We start from the raw sequence: 15,880 nt of genomic DNA, 5'->3' as shown, positions 1-15,880 counted from the left end.
GTATCCAGAAGGCTAGTCAACCAACGACTGGTTCAAGCAGGCTATCGTGCCAGGCGTCCCCTGAGAAAGCCACGCCTGACCAGACAACACCGCCAGCGCCGATTGCAGTGGGCCAGAGAGCACCGTCAATGGCAGCCAGGACAGTGGAATCATGTGATCTTCAGTGACGAGTCTAGATTTCTGGTCTATCATCAAGATGGTCGTGTCCGAGTGTGCAGACAAGTGCATGAAGCCTACAACAAAGATTGTATAGTGCCAAGAGTCCAAGCTGGAGGTAGTGGGGTGACCGTTTGGGCTGCTTTTCATGCAGGGGGAAAAACTGACCTGGTTGTTCTGAACGGAAACCTGAACCAGTTCAAGCACAGGGCCATTCTGGAAGAAACATTGCTTCCATTTGCTTGTGCAGCCTTTCGAGGAAACTTTGTCTTCCAAGATGACAATGCACGGCCTCATCGTGCTCGCATGATCCAACACTTTCTTGCTGACCGTGGTGTAGAGCATATGGAGTGGCCTGCCATGTCCCCGGATATGAATCCGATAGAGAACTTGTGGGCAGAATTAACGCGTCAAATCGACCACTTGGACCAGCAGCCGACCTCTGTGCATGAATTGCAGCAGGCTATTGTCACTGCATGGCAAGCGATTCCTGTCCAAACCTTGGCAAATCTCGTGAACAGCATGCCTCAACGTGTACGTGCTCTCCTGAATGCTCGTGGGGGTTACACGAAGTACTGAACTGTAATTTTACTGTCCGTAATCCCAGTCGTAATTTAACTTTTGTTTTTGTTAAAAATTTTTTTGCTAATGTGCAAAATAAAGAGATACTTCTGGAAAACGTACAGAAGTTTAACACAGTACTGTCCATGAATTGAGTTCGATATCAATTTACATCACTTTCAAGGATCAATTTATTTGTTTCGAAATGTCAAATGTGGTTTTTGTTTCTTTTAAAGGTCACATTAACAAAATCTAGAATAATTTCAACATAATTCCAATGAACTTTTGGTTCTAAGACATCTTGAAAAGTAAGTTCACCTCCACAAAAAAATATTCCATATTAAATGCCAAGTCTGTATATATATATACAGTATATACGAATATATATATATATACGAATATATATATATATACGAATATATATATATATATATATATATATATATATATATGTATGTATTGTGCACTGTAGAACACGAATCAGAACTCGAACCTTCAGTTTATCAGAAATTTGGCTCTGAAATTGGCAAATTGTACGGAGTCTCGTCCCGAGCACGCAGGTGCACAGCGTGGTGAAGCAATTGCTTCAGTTTATCTGGGAATCAAACAAAATTGAAAACCATTCTAAACAGGAAATTTACTGTTTGTAAGGACGGCATAAAGGTCACTAACAACAGGCAAAAATAACTAATTTAACATGTTGTTGTTGTTGTTGTTGTTGTTGTTGTTGTTGTTTAGCCACAGACAGTTCTCTTGAACAAGCCCGTGGCACAGAGACAGCCGATCGATCTCCCAGGAGCAATCCAGATATCCCCCAGATCTAGGATGGTGTACCCCAGCCTTCACGAAGTCAGGACCACGTCAGAGTTAGAGAGAGAGACAAGAGGGTAAAGGGCCGGTCCTTGGGGACCGATCAGCACTCTGACCGTGACTGCGCTGCCCTGACTAATCTGAGTAACAGGGAAGAATCGGGAAGATTTGGCAACAGACTTGCTTTGGTGGTACAACCACCACGAAGAGGCGTCCCCAATAGTTGTTGTCTTGTTTCGTATGCAGCCTGTGGCTGCTGGTTGCATCATTTTTCTGGAAGCGCATTCGTGCCGCTGATGCAGGGCCCCAATTACCAGTGAGCTGGTACACAATTTGCGATCTCGGAAGGATGACAGGCTGAGTCAACCCCCCTGGTGCTAATTCAACAATTGACTGGGATTCAAACTCAGGATCCTAGGATCCCAAGCCAGCACCCTAACCGCTAAGCCAACATCACGCTCCTGATAGTTGTAATTTAATGTGTTAAATAATAGTCAGTTTCACTATGTTAACAAATATAATTTCGTTCAAAATTTTGGTAGATTAGCAAAACTATACATTTTTGGAATATTCAGAGCATGAGGAATCCAAAAATTAATGTTTACATTTGCGTAGACACCTTTGCGAAAATGACACTCAGGACAGTGATGAAGATAGTCAGGTTCACTATGTTAACAAATATAATTTCTTTCAAAATTTTGGGATAAGCAAACCTGTACATTTTTGGAATCTTCAGAGCATGGAGAATCTGAAAATCAATGTTGGCATTTGCACAGACACCTGCATGGCCGCCATTTTGGATTTTGAAAATGGCCGCCATAAAATACATATTTTGCGCGATCTCGGCTTCTAGTCAACCTAGAGACTTAATTAAATATGCTAATCCTATGTTTTCTGGGTCAAGGAATCCAATAAAGGCCTCAAAATAGTGCTCAGGATTATAGAAAAGCAACAAACAAAGGTAATTGAAAACCATTGTCTTTATATTTGTGATATAACTGTATTACATAATACATGATATTGCAAGTCCTTTGAAGTTATAGGTTGTTATAGGAAGTTATAGGTAGTATCAGATTGAACTATAAGTCCTATACACAGGATCTACGAGGTCTATACCATTCAGGAATATGCTTTTACAGATCTTCATCACTGTCCTGAGTGTCATTTTCGCAAAGGTGTCTACGCAAATGTAAACATTAATTTTTGGATTCCTCATGCTCTGAATATTCCAAAAATGTATAGTTTTGCTAATCTACCAAAATTTTGAACGAAAAAACATAGTGAACCTGACTATAAGGTGGTGTAAAAGTTGATGGATTAGTGGTGGTAAACTTCCGATTCAATGGTTTGTTTTATTTTTTCTACAACTTTTAAGCTTTTTATTTCAATTCAATTGTGTATTTGCACACTGTAAAACATAAATCACATTGTTTGCACTTCCAAAAACCTCAACTTTAGTAGTACTTGGGCAAAATTGTCCGCCATCTTGACCAATCAAATATGCCACGCCATCTGAGGGCGGAGTAACAACGAGATTCCAACAAAATGGTGGCACCTAGTGATGCAACCATAGAGCTAACTTTGTCCAAAAATATGTTTGATTTTGTGCATATTTTTCTCAGATTGTTCCAAAATCGTCATTTTCTCCGAGAAGAGTTGGCAGAAGGTCCTCTCATTCCGTTTGACCCATCGACTTCGTATTGGACAAAAATCCGAATGTCCGACCAATTGACTTGGGCAAAAATCAGCAAATGGTAAACCATGAGCTAATAAATTCCACATTGCTGTGACACCTGCAGTCAAATGTCAGGCATGGACAGCCGGTTCGTGAAATACTTGGGCAAACAATTTACTTCAACTGACCCCACAAGAAGGTGGGCAATGTTTCGATACGTGGTCAATGGCGAAACTGCAAATGCTGAATCTGCGAATGTGAGCGAAAAAATGTGGCATCTCTATCACAATGTGGAAACCCTCACATAATTTGTCCTTTAAACTCAATCTCTCCATATTGCAATTCCAAACATCAGGCCAATCACAAATTAATACTATAGTGTAGCGGTTACCGCTGGATGTACATAATCGCCTTGCACCGGCCAGAACACGGCCAGACGCGCCTCTCCCGGGCATGCCCGGACTCACTGTTCCCGGGCACGCCCGAACCTCCCGGGCACGCCCGGTCTCGTCTTTCCCGGGCATGCCCGCTCTCGCCTTTCCAGGGCTCGCCCAGAGCGTCCGGGCATGCCCGCTATCGCCTTTCCAGGGCTCGCCCAGAGCGTCCGGGCATGCCCGCTATCGCCTTTCCAGGGCTCGCCCAGAGCGTCCGGGCATGCCCGCTATCGCCTTTCCAGGGCTCGCCCAGAGCGTCCGGGCATGCCCGCTATCGCCTTTCCAGTGCTCGCCCAGAGCGCCCGGGCACGCCCAGCCTCGACTTGCCAGGCCGCAGCCAAACACGCCCGGGCAGGTCCAGACTCGCCTTTCCAAGGCTCGCCCTTGATACCCGGGCATGCCCGGTATAGCTTTTGCCGGGCAAACTTCCCGACATAAATGTGTATATATATTGTTGCCCGAAAAACGGGCTTGTCAGAATACCTGAGCTGTTTTGTTTCAATAAAGCAACTCGGACGAATTCCGTCTTTGGTCGCGTCAATTCTTTCGACTCGCGTTGGAGCGCAGTTCCTTCAATAGCATTAATATAACAAAATACAATGTTACAGACACTCGTGAGGTAAACTAGTATAAACGCCATTCTTCACGTGATAACCTATGCAGACGAAAATGCGACCGAGTAAGGGCGGATACAAAACAATTCGTACGGGTGGAAACTCAAAATCATAATTGTATTGAGGAATTCATGAAACCTCCCACCCACCTTAGGACACCCGCTGGGACCCCAAATGGTTCAACCTAAAGTTTGGTGTGGCTAGCCCCAAAACTGAAGGAGTCGTTCAGGGACAGACAGACGGACACTACTGCTTAATTAATTAGATTCACGTCTCGTCTTCCCTCCCGTATTCCTTTAATAAATAATTTCATTTGTAAGAACCATCTTTTCTGCCGTACACTTCCCACACATGGGAAAGACCATATTGTATGATCTCGAGGAGATAGTAAGTTATAGCAAAGGCTCCCGCTATTAGAGTGTGAATAGGAACACAAGCGCTGTCCGTTTACAGCAACTTGTGTAAAGATTGTTTGGCCTTCCCAGAGGTACCAGACCTCCGGCGCAAAGGTCCCTGATGTGACAACCTTGGGGTCTACCTTGGAGGCATTGGTTAGAATCACACTCCTGACACCAGTTGTCCGTTAATGCAGACCCCCTGCAGGTATACGACCTCTGAGAATGGCCAAACAATCTTTACACAAATCACTGTGAGTGCTTGTATTCCTCTCTGCACTCGAAGACTTCAGTCATAATCTGGAAGATATGCAATCTCTTCCATAATCTGGAAGCCTCAAAAAGACCAAGGCTGTGACCAAGGCTGTGCTTCAGCCAAGACCAGAAGGTGTGTATGCCGTCCCATTCATTACCATCGATGACACGCCACTCAAAGTTGTGGATAAGTTCTGCTACATTGGAGGTGTCCTTTCTCAAAATGCAATGATTGACGATGAAGTAACATCAATACTCGGTAAATCATGTGTGTCCTTTGGAAGATTGACACATCACCTTTGGCATTAACGTTGCACTCGCCTAGACACCAATATCAGTGTCTATCATGCCGTTGTCTTATCGACATTTCTGTACGGATGTGAATCTTGGACACCCTATTGTCACCATATAAAACTCCTTCATCAATTCCATATGAGATGCCTTCGCAAGATTATTGGCATCACCTGGCGACACGGAATACCTAACACGGAATACCTAACACCTCAATCCTAGACCATTGTCGTTTCCAGGAATTGAGTATTTACTGATGCAAGCCCAGCTTCACTGGTCAGGACACCTCACGCATGGAAGAACATAGAATCCCAAGAGCACTTTTCTGTGGACAACTTAAATTTGGTAAACGGTAATGTGGTGGACAATGAGCTACAAGGACGTCCTTAAAGCTGCAATCAAGTCTTGTGACGTTCCAGTTGTCACTTGGGAAAATTAGGCCACAAACAGGTCAGCCTGGCGAACATTTGCTGCAAAGGCCTGGACCACTTTGAATGTGGGAGACTTGCTATCGAGAGACAGCAGAGGCAAGAAAGAAAAACCTGCCAACGTCCATCTCAACAAGGACCAGTCTATACCTGCAATGTTTGTGGTAGCCATTGCACAATGCTTAGTGAGCAAGCCAACGAAGCTAGGAGATTTATCAAAAGCGATGACTCACACAATCATCATCTCCATCATGATGTATGCTCACTGCTTCCTCAGTGCACATATTACAAACAACTTATCACTGACATGTCCCTAGTAGAGGTGTAAATCTAACCTACTCGAACACAGTCCATACTATTCTTGAAATCAAATGCACTGCCACATGTTAGCTACGAGAGTAGAGGAAGTCAATAAGTCCTGTATGGAGTTATGTGATATTCATGCTTTTACAAATCAGGGTAATTGACTGGTTTGATCCATATTTGGGCCCATCTGAACGGCATACTGAAAAATCGTGTGTCTTTAATCTTAAATCTCAGTCTTTAAAGACCTTAGTATCCTTGTGGAAGCCATCATAGTTTGGAGGTGATGCAGTGGTTTGCATATGTGCATTATGCCAGTGTTATGTAGCATTCAGGGTCAGAGAGCCATTTTTGTTTAATTGATTACACCTGACTGCACCCCTCATCCTAACTGGTGATCAGCAGGGCAGAGACAAAACATTCATGTGGGAGTATCAGGGAGTGGTACGAGAGGTTTAAAGAGACTATAAGTTGTCAGAAACGGAAAAGTACCAGTCAACCAAGCACAAGTGCAGCAGATATTGAACGAGTGCGTGAATCATTTCAACAAAGCCCCAGAAAACTAATATGACGTGCATACAGAGAACTGGGACTACCAACCACCACTGTACATAGGATTTTGCATAAAAGAGTGAAGCTTTACACTACATGACCAAAGGTATGTGGACACCCAAAGATCACACATCTCATTCCAAATTAATGGGCATTAACATGGAATTGGTCCCCCCCCCCCTCCCCTTTGCTGCTATAACAGCCTCCACTCTTCTGGGAAGGCATTCCACTAGATGTTAGAACATTGCTGTGGGGATTTGCTTCCATTCAACCACAAGAGCATTAGTGAGGTCGAGCACTGATGTTGGGCGATTAGGCCTGGCTCGCTGTCGGCGTTCCAATTCATCCCAAAGGTGTTCTATGGGGTTGAGGTCAGGGCTCTGTGCAGGCCAGTCAAGTTCTTCCACACCGATGTGGACAAACCATTTCTGTATGGACCTCGCTTTGTGCACAGTGGCATTGTCATGCTGAAACAGGAAAGGGCCTTCCCCAAACTGTTGTCACAAAGTTGGAAGCACACACTTGTCTAGAATGTCATTGTATGCTGTAACGTTAAGATTTCCCTTCACTGGAACTAAGGGTCCGAGCCCGAAACATGAAAAACAGCCCCAGATTCCTCCTCCACCAATCTTTACAGTTGGCACTATGCATTCGGGCAGGTAGTGTTCTCCAGGCAGCCACCAAATCCAGATTCGTTCATCAGACTGCCAGATGGCGAAGCGTGATTCATCACTCCAGAGAACGTGTTTACACTGCTCCAGAGTCCAATGGCGGTGAGTTTTACACCACTCCAGCCAAAACTTGGCATTGTGCATGGTGATCTTAGGCTTGTGTGCGGCTGCTCGGCCATGGAAACCCATTTCATGAAGCTCCCGACAAACAGGTGTTGTGCTGACGTTGCTTCCAGGGGACGTTTGGAACTCGGTAGTGAGTGTTGCAACAGAGGACAGACAATTTTTATGCACTAAGTGCTTCAGCACTCGATGGTCCCGTTCTGTGTGCTTGTGTGGCCTACCACTTCGTGGCTGAGCTGTTGTTGCTCCTAGACGTTTCCACTTCACAATAACAGCACTTACAGGTGACAGGGGCAGCTCCAGCAGGGCTGAATTTGACGAACTGACTTGTTGGAAAGGTGGCATCCTATGACGGTGCTGCGTTGAAAGTTACTGAGCTCTTCAATACGGCCCATTATATAGTCAATGTATGCATATGGAGACTGCATGGCTGTGTGCTTGATTGTATATACCTAACAGCAATGGGTGTGGCTGACATAGCCGAATCCACTAATTAGAAGGGGTGTCCGCATACTTTTGGTCATGTAGTGTATGTCTTTAAGGCTGCTGGGCCATAGAAGTTCACGGTTCACGTTTCACGTTTCACGGTTCACGCGTGTAAAGAAAAGTGGACAAACGTAGTATGACTTGCTCTGGGCCATAGAACGCCTTTCATGTTTCACGTTTCACGTGTCACGTTTCACGCGTGAAAGGCGGAATGAACATGCACACTTTTTCTATGCGTGAACATGCACATCTTCTTCTTTAATTCGTCATTTTATGTCTTTTGGAAAAAAATTAAGACTGAGTTTATGACAACACAAATCTATAGATTGAATTTAATGAAAACAAATATAACTTTGTAAGCGCAAGAGAAGAGAGGTCTCACCACCCAGTCTGAACGTTTTCAAAAGTAGACTCGCTAGACTACTAGACAAATTACCCTAGCCTAGATCATCACGACCAACACCACATTATCCAAATTAATAGGTACCAACCTGAGAGTAATGATGAGCTTTTGTTCTGCTTCGATCGATTTTCTCCAGTTTGTTTGACCTGGCTGTAGATGTTCCAGGACGAGGGTCTTCAAGGCATCGTAAGTCCTGTATGACATCCTGGTATAATTGAAAAACAGTTCTTCATCGGGATTGTCAAGCAGATAACGGAATGTTCGGTGGAATTCACCACGGGTTTCTCTCAGAAGGAAGTGCTCTCGGCTCCAAATTCTGTGCCTTTTTCTCTTCCTCCGTCTTAGTAGAAGCAGAATGAGGCAATCTTCTTCATCCGAAGAGTCCATGTTGACGGTTACTCGGCCAAAGCAGAACTGGCGCGCAACACGTGAACAGCCAAGCGTGAAATCCTATGGCCCAGGGTCCGATTGTTCACGTGAACGTGAACCGTGAAACGTGAAACGTGAAACGTGAACCGTGAACTTCTATGGCCCAGCAGCCTAAGGTGCAGATTCTTCACGAGCTCAAACCAAGTGACGGACCCAAACACAAGGTGTTTGCCTTGGAAATACTCAGTCGCATAGAGGATTACGAAGATTACCTGACAAAGGTCATGTTCACAGACGAAGTTGCTTTCGTGTATTGGAGAAGGTCAACCTGCACAATGTGAGGATCTGAAAACCCCCACGTGGTCATTGAACACATACGCAGCGACAGTCAAAATGTCAGTGTTGTGTGGCCTTCTCCATGACTGCTTGATGGGTCTGTTTTTCTTTTGTTGAAGATGCAGTGATCTCAACAATTTACCTGAACATATTGGAAGGATTTGCCTTCCCACAGATTGAAGACCTGCAACCCGATATAATTTTTCAACAGGACGGCACTCCCCCTAATTGGACCTTAGTCATTTGACACATACCGAATGAAAAATTTCCAGGTCGCTGGATTGGCCGAGACTAACCACCCGGCCCCCACAATCACCAGACATAACACCCTCTTGATTTTTTTTCTGTGGGGGTTTGTCAAAGGCGTTGTCTACAACACCAAGGTGGCAAACCTGCAGGATCTTCATTCTCAGATCACAGCTGCATACGCACTGGTGGACGCAAACATGCTGAGCCGAACATGGCAAGAATTCGTGTAGCCGCATTGATGTCCTGCGCGCAACAAACGGAGCTCACATTGAAGTTTATTGATGGTGTGCACAAAACTTTGAGGTTCTGTATCATATAAACCAAAGGGTATCGTTGTATCATTTGTGGTCCTAAATTTGACGATGTGCTGTCTCTATCTTTCAATGGTGACAGTTGCAGAAACGTTTTTGGAAATAGGCAATTGTGAGTCCAAAAGATTGGACTGAATCCAGACGTACCTGTTTTATTGGATTGTGGATATCAGGTGACCATTAACAATGTAATGCCATTAGATCCCGACGTCACCAAAGCGATGACCGGTGGTTGTACCTTCTTTGCCTGACCTATCTCTAGACCACTCACACTAGATAACTACATGTTTGATTGTGACCATATGGAGCTGATCGATGATTACCTGTGTTTACTGTTGAGGTACAGTCTGTAATGTCTACCTGTTTGGGTTATCGACAAGAGAAGAAAGTTGTTTGACGTTATCAGACTGGACAAACATCCCTTGGGTGCGAACTTTGAGTCTAGCTGTATTTCAAATTATAATCCTAACCCTTGATGATGAATTTTTTGATTAAATGCACTTTTACATCACTTTACGGTTTTTATCAATCGCATCTTCCACGGTGGGATTCCTGGTCTCAAGGCCCCATGGATGCCCAAGACCAAATCACCACGTGACCAAGCCTCAAAACGTTTGACAAGGCATCGGACCGAAAGGTTTGAAAGGAACTCAAGGTTTGATGGTTTGACCGAATCAGAAACTATTGTGATTTTCGAAGAAAATAAATAAAGAAATCACGACAACTACCTGCAGTGATTACTGAAAATACTAAAGATTTTTAAATACTATTTTTTTTAAATACTACTTTTTTTTAAATACAATAAAAATACTAATAAATAAATTAATAAGTCACGACAACAGCTTGCAGTGATTACTAAAAATACAAAACTATATTTTGGAATTCTAAAAGGTATTTTTAAATACTAACATTTAAAAAAATACTCCTATACAAATACTAATAAATAAATCACAACTCACTGCAGTGATTACTAAAGATACTAAAAAATATTTTCGAATACCAATTTTTAAAAAAATACAGTTGGACCCTACTATTCGTGGTTCTGCTATTCGCGTATTCGCGGTTGATAAAATGCGACGTTTATCTATTCGCGGAAAAATGTCCCACAAATTCGCGTTTTAAAAAAATTTCCATGGCCATGTCCCGCGAATTTGCGGGGTTTTTTTTACTTTCGCGTCCAAGTACCAAGAATTTCGCGGTTTTTAATTTTTTTTGTGGCCATGTTCCATGAATTCGCGGTTTTTTATATTTTTGCGACCATGTTCCGCGAATTCGCGGTTTTTTTTCGCGGCAATCTCCCGCAAATTCGCGGTTTTTTTTTTTTTTTTTTTTTACTTTCGCGGCCATGTTCCGTAAATTCGCAGTTTTTTAATTTTCGCGACCATGTTCCGTAAATTTGCGTTTTTTTTTTTTCGCGGCCATGTGCCGTGAATTTGCCTTTTTTTTCTTTTCTTTCGTGTCCATGTCCCGTGAATTCGCGGTATTTTTTACTTTCGCGTCCATGTTCCGTGAATTCGTGGTTTTTTTATTTTCACGGCTATGTCCCGCAAATTTGCGTTTTTTTATTTTCACAGCCATGTTCCGTGAATTTGCAGGGTTTTTTTTATTTTTTGTGGCCATGTTCCGCGAATTTGCGTTTTTTTTTATTTTGCAGCCATGTTCCGCGAATTCGTGGGTTTTTTTATTTTCACGGCCATGTTCCGTGAATTTGCGGTTTTTCAAGGGCGCAAAAAAAAAAGTCACAAGCCGCTAGCGTGACACATTTATAAAACCCATATTTTACCAGCCATGCATAAAGCAGCTGGACGTATGCAAAAAAACATCTTGTACGAGCCGCGAGCATGACCTGCTGTGTGATTTGCGTTTTCATGGCTTTTGCGGCCGCAAATTTTAGCTGGACTATAATCGAGAGTTTCGCGGGTTATCCCACCAGATGTGTAAACAAGTCAACTCCACGAATTATAAAATGCAAACGCTTTATTAAATCGATTAGAGTTTGCAATTTACGGTAAAGCATCATCAGAGATGTTACACAATGAAAATATTGCGGTGGATGTTCCATCAGCGACTAAAACATATCATCCTCGGCAAATTATAGAATGCAAATGCTTCATTAGATCTGTTATTGAAATTAGCAGATGCGCTCAATACCCACAATGCTCTCAATCCTTCATATACAGACACGACGATCTCGATCATTGTTGTCTCGTCTCGTTGCTTTGACCTGTGGTTTTGACTCTCTCTGCTCATCGTTCAATAATGGCTCCCAAGCGCAAGACCAGTGCCAGAGCTGCGTCGATTACCAAGAGGCAGAAGAAAGTGATGAGCCTTAGCCAGAAAGTGGAGCTGCTCCACCGGCTTTCGAGAGGAGAAAGAGTGCAGCCTGGAGAGAGAGTGCAGCATATGTAAGAACAACAAGGCGATTCGTGAGTGTTTCAGTGTGCGCTGTATCGAGTACGAAGGTGGTCATCCATGTCCGGGATGTCCACATAGAAAGGATGGAGAAGTCTCTCAGCATATGGATCAAGGACAACACGCAGAATAATATGCCTTTGAGTGGACCTCTCTTCCCGAAATGGCCAAACGAATTTACGATCATCTGTCTGGTGTGGGTGGTGCCAGCAAGAGTGATGCGCCGAGCGATGATGGTATAAGCAGTGCGACTTCATTTACTGCAGGGGATGGTTCCATCGTTTCAAGGAGCGGTATGGTCTCAAAAATGTGAGGCTCACAGGGGAGCGTGCCTCCACGGACCACGAGGCGGCAAAAGCGTTCCCTGCTTCAACTTGCGAGGCTGATCGAAGAGAAGGCATACCTCCCAGAGCAGGTGTTCAATGCTGACGAGACTGGCCTCTTCTGGAAAAGATGCCCATGAGAACTTTCATCTCAAAGCATGAGGAGACAGCATCAAGATTCAAGGCTGCCAAGTACTGGGTATCTCTTCTCCTCTGTGCAAATGCAAAAGGGGACCTCATGCTGAAACCCATGATGTTGTACCATTGCCTGAACCCGCGTGCTCTCAAGGGCAAGAACAAGCAAACTCTGCCGTGTTTTCGAGGGCCAACAGGAATGCCTGGGTGACGGCAGCAATCTTCCTGGACTGGTTCCATAATTGTTTCGTCTCTCAGGTGGAGATCTCAGGTGGAGGTCCTACGCTGCAGGACCACATGGTGGGAAAAAACTTTGCATTCAAGGTTCTTTTGGTCCTGGACAACACTCCTGGCCATCCCTTGAAGCTGAACGTGGCTCACCCGAATGTCAAGGTGATCTTCCTGCCGCCCAACACTACCTCCCTCATCCAGCCACTTGACCAAGGTGTGATTTCAACATTTAAAACGCATTACACCCGTCGCACCTTTCGCCGCATTTTGGATGCAATGGAGTCTGACCCAGGGCTCACAGTCAGGCAGTCGCTCATCGGTGCCATCAAGGAGTCGCTGGATGAGGTGAGAACCTCCACCATCAATGCGTGCTGGCACAACCAGTGGCCACAGGCAGATAGAAACTTTACTGGCTTTTCCGATAACACTGAGGAGAGGCATGTGATTGTTGGGTTGGCACGGCAGTTGGGAGGGCAAGGATTCAATGACATGCAGCCTGAGGAGTTGGAGGATCTCATTGCCTCACATGGCAACAACCTCACCGAGTAAGAGTTGGAGGCCATTATAACGGTTTCCAAGGAAGAGGAGGCGGGCAGTGATAAGGAAGAGGTGCCGAGGTTTATCCTCACGGTCTAGTTCCTGGGTGAGTTGTCCTCACCAGCGTCCACACCAACACCCTCAACTGCTGCCTCTCCTGCTTGTCGTCCTCTCCCTCAGTGCACGACGTTGCAGGACTATAATTTGGATCATCCTCAGAGTTTGAGGAATTTTTGGGATTTTGATTCATCATGATGATCATCATCATCATCATTTGAAAGTTGCGTGTGTTTGTAACATAAACAAGTACAAAAAGTTTTAATTAAAACAAAAGCCGCGTCGATGTTACACAATGCCTAGATGCAGCTGTGCCTATAACGTCGATGTTATAGGCACAGGACATTCCTATTGATTCGATTACTTGATGTTATTTTTGTGCAAAGTGAAAATATATCTCGGCAATTTCCCGTGTGTGGCGACGAATTTTAAATATATCTCGGCATTTTCCCGTCTGTTATTTCAGGCGGTGTATGACTGACCATGCCGCGATTTAAAAAAATATATATCTCGGCAATTTCCCGTGTGTGGCGACACGTGAACGAAGCTATGCTCCTCTCTCCACATTATTGTGACGATGTATAAATTAAATATTTCATCGTGACGGTTGTCATCAAATGGACGAATTTTTAATATATCTCGGCATTTTCCCATCTGTTATTTCAGGCGGTTTATGACTGACCATGCCGTGATTGTAAAAAAAGATATCTCGGCAATTTCTCGTGTGTAGCGACACGTGAACGAAGCAATGCTCCTCTCTCCACATTATTGTGACGATGTATAAATTAAATATTTCATCGTGACGATTGTCATCAAATGGACGAATTTTTAATATATCTCAGCATTTTCCCATCTGTTATTTCGGGCGGTGTATGACTGAGCATGCCGCGATTTAAACAAAATATATCTCAATGGACTTGAAGTTACAGGCCTTTGAGAATTCATTTCGTTCTATAAAGGGCAACTTTCATCGGATTTTCTTCCCGTTTTTTTTCAACCGAGTCTAAAACTATGTTAGCGACTGTGAAAAATGAAATGATATATCGAATTTGATTTGAAATAAAACTGTGTGAGAGAGGAAGACACCACGGGCCTACAAAACAGGCCTCAAAGCTATGCAAGTTAATAAAATGGTGGATATTTGTTTATATGAAGCCTCTCCCACAATGGGTGGAGCTATGGTTCCCAGAATGGGTGGAGCTTTGAGGTTTTGTCTTCTCTGCAAGAACAAGAAGAACAAGAAGAACAAGAAGAAGAAGAACAAGAACAACAACAACAGCAGAGGGCACTCTATGAGCAGCGTCTGCGACACGGCTAAAAAATTGAACGGTGCATGTGGTGTTAGTTGTTTTTTTTACTTTCAAGGTATGGTATGGTTAAGCACTTTTAATAAACTAAGTGCATTCCTTCAATAAATTGGAAATGGTACCTGGTGTTGTGTTTTTATTTTTTTTTGTAAGCATTTTTTGTGAAACTGTAATCATGTGCATTTGCAGTTGAAAACAATTTAAACTTTAAAAAATTTCCTCTATGAATCAGGAACCACCGGGAACCTATAACGTATCCTCCTTTTCCCCCCATTGAAACAATGTCACGGCATACATTCATGGGATTTTCATGGACCTTTGTGGGATTTTCATGGAACTTCGCGGGTTTTCATCAACATTCGTGGGTTTTATCTCGCCATTTCCGGGACTTTCATCGACCCTCACAGATTATCTTTGACATTCTCGGGATTTTCGTCACCATTCGTGGATTTTGGATTATATGGATTATAGGGCAGATAGTGAGACCCAAAAGCTTGAGTGACAGAACTTCTTGGAGAGGATTATTCAGAAAGTGGATGGGAGGGTTTTCCAGTCGGTCCTTTTGGAGAGACATTGTAAGAGTGTGAGATTTGTCAGGATTGAAAGACATGTTCCACTTGTTTGCCCAGTCTGTGATTTTGTCCAGGTCTGCAGAGAGTGAGGAGGCTGCAGACTGCCGATCTGAGGGATGAAGAATGGAGTGACAAAGAGTAGAGTCATCAGCAAAGAGTTGAGTTGAAGGCTTCGTGTGTGGTGAAGTTTACGTTCCCTGTGGCTTCTTGGGGAGCAGCACGGCATGGATGTTAGGCAGTACACCACCTTGCGAGATCGTCACCCTGCACAGCAGTTTGTTCATCTCCTCATCGTTGCGGACGGCGAGCTGCAAATGACGCGGGATGGATGATCCGTGATTTCTTGTTATCTCGTGCAGCGTTACCTGCAAGCTCCAGGATCTCTGCAGCCAAGTACTCGAGCACAGCCGCCAGGTAGACGGGAGCACCGGCACCGATGCGCTTGGCGTAGTTGCCTTTGCGAAGATGTCTATGAACACGACTCACGGGAAACTGCAGCCCAGCAAGGGAAGAACGAGACTTGGCCTTTGAGCGAGTCTTTCCACCACCTTTACCACGTCCCGACATGATTTGTAGAGAAGAACAGATATCAAAATAACCTTACTGTGAGTCTGTGACTAAAATATCATCAGCAATCATCAGCATCAGCGGTCATCAGCAAAGAGATAGAGAGGATTTTCAAGAGAGTCAGAGAGATCATTGATGAAGACCAGAAAAAGCACAGGGCCCAGAACACTGCCTTGGGGAACTCCAGCCTGAACAGGAAGAGGAGATGAGAGAAACCCATTCAGGGCCACACGTTGACTACGACTAGAGAGGAAGTCCGCCAGCCATGCGTGGAGATTTCCATGGATACCAAAAGAGGAGAGTTTGGTGAGCAGAGC

At 44.1% G+C, this 15,880-nt stretch overlaps 1 pseudogene; it reads right to left on the bottom strand.

The window, feature by feature from the left end:
- Positions 1–15,184: 15,184 nt before the first annotated feature.
- Positions 15,185–15,563, bottom strand: LOC144891188 (histone H2A.J-like; annotated as a pseudogene).
- Positions 15,564–15,880: the final 317 nt, after the last annotated feature.

This window comes from Myxine glutinosa, chromosome 3 (genome assembly GCF_964187855.1).
Source record: "Myxine glutinosa chromosome 3, kmMyxGlut1.1, whole genome shotgun sequence".
Lineage (NCBI taxonomy): Eukaryota > Metazoa > Chordata > Myxini > Myxiniformes > Myxinidae > Myxine > Myxine glutinosa.
The sequence above is the reverse complement of the archived record's forward strand: the minus strand, read 5'-3'. Positions and strand labels throughout refer to the sequence as shown.